This window comes from Heptranchias perlo, unplaced genomic scaffold (genome assembly GCF_035084215.1).
Source record: "Heptranchias perlo isolate sHepPer1 unplaced genomic scaffold, sHepPer1.hap1 HAP1_SCAFFOLD_409, whole genome shotgun sequence".
In the NCBI taxonomy this organism is placed as follows: domain Eukaryota; kingdom Metazoa; phylum Chordata; class Chondrichthyes; order Hexanchiformes; family Hexanchidae; genus Heptranchias; species Heptranchias perlo.
The window spans coordinates 208,135-214,134 of NW_027139421.1; the positions used below are offsets into that span (position 1 = coordinate 208,135).

Consider the following 6,000-nt stretch of genomic DNA (forward strand, 5'->3'; position numbering starts at 1 on the left):
GCACGCCATTCCACTTGAGCGCAGTTATAGCAAGAAATGTGGCCGCCATTTTGTGCCCAGCAAGATCCCACCGGGACAAATACAACTCTGTAATTGTTCAGCCTGTTTTAATGTCGTTTCCTATTTCCGGCTTTTGCCGCTTTTCTTTAGGTATACTGTTTTTTTTTAAAAAAGTGATGTTGTTTGAGGAATAAATATTGGCCCCCGGACACACTTCATCCAACAGTGACCATGGGATCTTGAACACCAACAACAACGGAGGGTGGAAAGTGGGAGGCCGGCCAGGGGAGCGTTGGATTGGTCGGAGTCGGGAGGTAACAAAGGTACTGATGAGGGTTTCAGCCACAGATGAGCTGAGGTCGGGGCGGAGACAGGCCATGTTATCGAGGTGGAAGTCGGCGGTCTTGGTGATGGAGCGGAGATGAAGGTCGGGAGCCCAGCTCAGGGTCAAACAGGACGGCGAGGTTGTAAATAGTCTGGTCAACATGAGAGGCCAGAGAGGGTTTAACGTCTCATTGGAAAGACTGAACTACCGACAGTGCGGCGCTCCCTCAGTACTGACCCTCTGACAGTGCAGCGCTCCCTCAGTACTGACCCTCCCACAGTGCAGCGCTCCCTCAGTACTGACACCCTGACAGTGCAGCGCTCCCTCAGTACTGACCCTCTGACAGTGCGGCGCTCCCTCAGTACTGACCCTCCGACAGTGCAGCGCTCCCTCAGTACTGACCCTCCAACAGTGCGGCGCTCCCTCAGTACTGACCCTCCGACAGTGCGGCGCTCCCTCAGTACTGACCCTCCGACAGTGCAGCGCTCCCTCAGTACTGACCCTCCGACAGTGCAGCACTCCCTCGGTACTGACCCTCCGACAGTGCAGCGCTCCCCTCACTACTGACCCTCCGACAGTGCAGCGCTCCCTCAGTACTGACCCTCCGGCAGTGCAGCGCTCCCTCGGTACTGGCAGCCGGGAGTGTGGGGCTGGATTATGGGGCTCGAACCCACGACCATCTGGGGGAGGGAGTGAGACTGAGTGAGCCAAAGGTTTGTGTTCATCCAAACAAAACCCCACAAAGGACAACATGGTAATGACTGGATAATCTTGTTTAGTGAGGTTGGTCGAGGGATAAATATCGGCCCCAGGACACCGGGGAGAACTCCCCCCTGCTCTTCTTCCAATAGTGGCCGTGGGATCTTTTACCTCCACTTGTGGGACGTTAAACATCCCACAGCCACTACTGGAGGGGCTGAATGGCCTGCTCCTGCTCCTGTTCCCATGTCCTTTGTGTAATGGTGTGCCCAATGGAGGAGCAGGCTGGAGGGGCTGAATGGCCTGCTCCTGCTCCTATGTCCTTTCTGTAATGGCGTGCCCAATGGAGGAGCAGGCTGGAGGGGCTGAATGGCCTGCTCCTGCTCCTGTTCCCATGTCCTTTGTGTAATGGTGTGCCCAATGGAGGAGCAGGCTGGAGGGGCTGAATGGCCTGCTCCTGTTCCCATGTCCTTTCTGTAATGGCGTGCCCAATGGAGGAGCAGGCTGGAGGGGCTGAATGGCCTGCTCCTGTTCCCATGTCCTTTGTGTAATGGCGTGCCCAATGGAGGAGCAGGCTGGAGGGGCTGAATGGCCTGCTCCTGCTCCTGTTTCCATGTCCTTTCTGTAATGGTGTGCCCAATGGAGGAGCGGGCTGGAGGGGCTGAATGGCCTGCTCCTGCTCCTGTTTCCATGTCCTTTCTGTAATGGTGTGCCCAGTGGAGGAGCAGGCTGGAGGGGCTGAATGGCCTGCTCCTGTTCCCATGTCCTTTCTGTAATGGCGTGCCCAATGGAGGAGCAGGCTAGAGGGGCTGAATGGCCTGCTCCTGTTCCCATGTCCTTTCTGTAATGGCGTGCCCAATGGAGGAGCAGGCTGGAGGGGCTGAATGGCCTGCTCCTGTTCCCATGTCCTTTCTGTAATGGCGTGCCCAATGGAGGAGAGGGCTGGAGGGGCTGAATGGCCTGCTCCTGCTCCTGTTTCCATGTCCTTTCTGTAATGGTGTGCCCAATGGAGGAGCAGGCTGGAGGGGCTGAATGGCCTGCTCCTGCTCCTGTTTCCATGTCCTTCCTGTAATGGTGTGCCCAATGGAGGAGCAGGCTGGAGGGGCTGAATGGCCTGCTCCTGCTCCTGTTTCCATGTCCTTTCTGTAATAATGGCGTGCCCAATGGAGGAGCAGGCTGGAGGGGCTGAATGGCCTGCTCCTGTTCTCATGTCCTTTCTGTAATGGTGTGCCCAATGGAGGAGCGGGCTGGAGGGGCTGAATGGCCTGCTCCTGTTCCCATGTCCTTTCTGTAATGGTGTGCCCAATGGAGGAGCAGGCTGGAGGGGCTGAATGGCCTGCTCCTGTTCTCATGTCCTTTCTGTAATGGTGTGCCCAATTGAGGAGCAGGCTGGAGGGGCTGAATGGCCAGCTCCTGCTCCTGTTTCCATGTCCTTCCTGTAATGGTGTGCCCAATGGAGGAGCAGGCTGGAGGGGCTGAATGGCCTGCTCCTGTTCCCATGTCCTTTCTGTAATGGTGTGCCCAATGGAGGAGCAGGCTGGAGGGGCTGAATGGCCTGCTCCTGTTCTCATGTCCTTTCTGTAATGGTGTGCCCAATGGAGGAGCAGGCTGGAGGGGCTGAATGGCCTGCTCCTGTTCCCATGTCCTTTGTGTAATGGCGTGCCCAATGGAGGAGCAGGCTGGAGGGGCTGAATGGCCTGCTCCTGTTCCCATGTCCTTCCTCTAATGGCGTGCCCAATGGAGGAGCGGGCTGGAGGGGCTGAATGGCCTGCTCCTGCTCCTGTTTCCATGTCCTTCCTGTAATGGTGTGCCCAATGGAGGAGCAGGCTGGAGGGGCTGAATGGCCTGCTCCTGTTCCCATGTCCTTTCTGTAATGGTGTGCCCAATGGAGGAGCAGGCTGGAGGGGCTGAATGGCCTGCTCCTGTTCTCATGTCCTTTCTGTAATGGTGTGCCCAATGGAGGAGCAGGCTGGAGGGGGCTGAATGGCCTGCTCCTGCTCCTGTTCCCATGTCCTGTTGTGTAATGGCGTGCCCAATGGAGGAGCAGGCTGGAGGGGCTGAATGGCCTGCTCCTGTTCCCCATTTCCTTCCTGTAATGGCAGTGCCCAATGGAGGAGTGGGCTGGAGGGGCTGAATGGCCTGCTCCTGCTCCCATGTCCTTTGTGTAATGGTGTGCCCAATGGAGGAGCGGGCTGGAGGGGCTGAATGGCCTGCTCCTGTTCTCAATGTCCCTTTCTGTAATGGTGTGCCCAATGGAGGAGCGGGCTGGAGGGGGCTGAATGGCCTGCTCCTGTTCCCATGTCCTTTGTGTAATGGTGTGCCCAATGGAGGAGCAGGCTGGAGGGGCTGAATGGCCTGCCTGCTCCTGTTCCCATGTCCTTCCTGTAATGGCGTGCCCAATGGAGGAGCAGGCTGGAAGGGGCTGAATGGCCTGCTCCTGTTCCCATGTCCTTTGTGTAATGGTGTGCCCAATGGAGGAGCGGGCTGGAGGGGCTGAATGGCCTGCTCCTGTTCCCATGTCCTTTGTGTAATGGTTGTGCCCAATGAAGGAGCAGGCTGGAGGGGCTGAATGGCCTGCTCCTGTTCCTCATGTCCTTTCTGTAATGTGTGTGCCCAATGGAGAGAGCAGGCTGGAGGGGCTGAATGGCCTGCTCCTGCTCCTGTTTCCATGTCCTTCCTGTAATGGTGTGCCCCAATGGAGGAGCAGGCTGGTGGGGCTGAATGGCCTGCTCCTGTTCCCATGTCCTTTCTTGTAATGGTGTGCCCAATGAAGGAGCAGGCTGGAGGGGCTGAATGGCCTGCTCCTGTTCTCATGTCCTTTCTGTAATGGTGTGCCCAATGGAGGAGCAGGCTGGAGGGGCTGAATGGCCTGCTCCTGCTCCTGTTCCCATGTCCTTTGTGTAATGGCGTGCCCAATGGAGGAGCAGGCTGGAGGGGCTGAATGGCCTGCTCCTGTTCCCATGTCCTTCCTGTAATGGCGTGCCCAATGGAGGAGCGGGCTGGAGGGGGCTGAATGGCCTGCTCCTGTTCCCATGTCCTTTGTGTAATGGCGTGCCCAATGGAGGAGCGGGCTGGAGGGGCTGAATGGCCTGCTCCTGTTCCCATGTCCCTTTCTGTAATGGCGTGCCCAATGGAGGAGCAGGCTGGAGGGGCTGAATGGCCTGCTCCTGCTCCTGTTCCCATGTCTCTTTGTGTAATGGCGTGCCCAATGGAGGAGCAGGCTGGAGGGGCTGAATGGCCTGCTCCTGTTCCCATGTTCTTCCTGTAATGGCGTGCCCAATGGAGGAGCGGGCTGGAGGGGCTGAATGGCCTGCTCCTGTTCCCATGTCCTTTCTGTAATGGTGTGCCCAATGGAGGAGCAGGCTGGAGGGGCTGAATGGCCTGCTCCTGCTCCTGTTCCCATGTCCTTCCTGTAATGGCGTTCCCAATGGAGGAGCGGGCTGGAGGGGGCTGAATGGCCTGCTCCTGTTCCCATGTCCTTTGTGTAATGGCGTGCCCAATGGAGGAGCAGGCTGGAGGGGCTGAATGGCCTGCTCCTGCTCCCATGTCCTTTCTGTAATGGCGTGCCCAATGGAGGAGCAGGCTGGGAGGGGCTGAATGGCCTGCTCCTGTCGTTTCCACCTTTCCACAACTGCACTCAGCAGCGCTCTGACACCAGCTGAAGCAACGGTTTGCCCAAATAATCATCACTTCTCGGCCTTTGTACTCCCTTCCCCCGTCGGGCCAGAGGTTTCCGAGAGGGGGGGCCTGGCGACTGGGGGCTCAGCCGCAGGCCTCGGGGTACCCGCGAGCTTTCCGCGTCCACACCTGCTCCTCGGGCAGACTCCCGTCGTCCTCACAGGATCTGGAACAGCTCCCCTTCTGCGTAATCAGTCACAACCACCACCTGAGAGAGGGAGGAAAGGAAGATTGAGAGGGAGGCACGGAGGAGGGGAGGCAAATGTTCGCAACGGGGGGGGGGGGCGGGGGCTCATTTCCCCAAGTTCTGCACTCGCTGACCTGTTGCGCCCTTCGTTCCCGAGCCGTGAGTTGGCCTCAGCGGCCGACGCCCGCGTCCAGGCCCAGGCGCAAATCGAGCCCCAGGCTCGGCCGTGGGCCTGGGCCTTTAAACTCAGCTAAACGGTTGTCCCACACTCGGTGCGCAACGGCAAGGGCTGCCTTGTGCGTTTGAGAAACACGCACACCGTTTTGGCAGACAAGGCGGCAGGTAAACGTCCCACACACGTGTACATTTACTTGACTTCGACCGCCTCTCGGTGCCAAACTTTGCCCTCTTTCTCCTCCCCCAAAGCTTGGAATTCTGGCCATGACTTTCTCAGACGTGGCCCCTCATTCGTTTCTCATCCAGCGGTTGTGAGCGGTGTCGGCTGGTACAGCACGGGAGGAGGCCACTCGGCCCATCGTGCCCTGTGCCGGCTCTTTGAAAGAGCCGTCCAATTAGTCCCGCTCTTTCCCCATGGCCGGGTAATGCTTTTCCCTTCCAGTATTTATCCAATTCCCTTTTGACAGTTATTATTGGATCTGCCTCCTTTCAGGCAGTGAATGCCAGGTCATTGCTGTTTCAAACAAAATTCTCCTCATCCCGCCCTCTGATTTTTTTTGCCGATCACCTTCAATCTGGGTCCTCTGGTTACCGACCCTCCTGCCACTGGAAACAGTTTCTCCTGATTTACTCCATCAAACCCCTCATGATTTTGAACACCCTCGAGTAAATCTCCCCTTAACCTTCTCTGCTCTGAGGAGAACAATCCCAGATTCTCCAGTCTCTCCACATAAACCGAGGTTCCCTCATCCCTGGAACCATTCTGGTAAATCTCCTCCGCACCCTCTCTAAGGCCTTGACATCCTTCCTAAAGTGCGGTGCTCAGAATTGGACACAATACTCCAGCTGGCGCCTAACCAGTGTTTTATAAAGGTTTAGCCTAACTTCCTTGCTTTTGCACCTCTGTGCCTCTATTTATAAATTGTAAACAATA

The 6,000-nt window shown here is 57.3% G+C and overlaps 1 protein-coding gene across 1 annotated transcript in view; it reads right to left on the minus strand.

The window, feature by feature from the left end:
- LOC137312256 (serine/threonine-protein kinase 36-like) overlaps window positions 1-4,913 on the minus strand; it is a gene marked incomplete at its 3' end in the record, with an annotated part of 210,176 nt that extends 205,263 nt beyond the window's left edge. The window contains exon 1 of the mRNA XM_067978874.1: window positions 4,832-4,913. The remainder of the gene's footprint in view (window positions 1-4,831) is intronic.
- Between the last annotated feature and the right edge of the window lie 1,087 nt (window positions 4,914-6,000).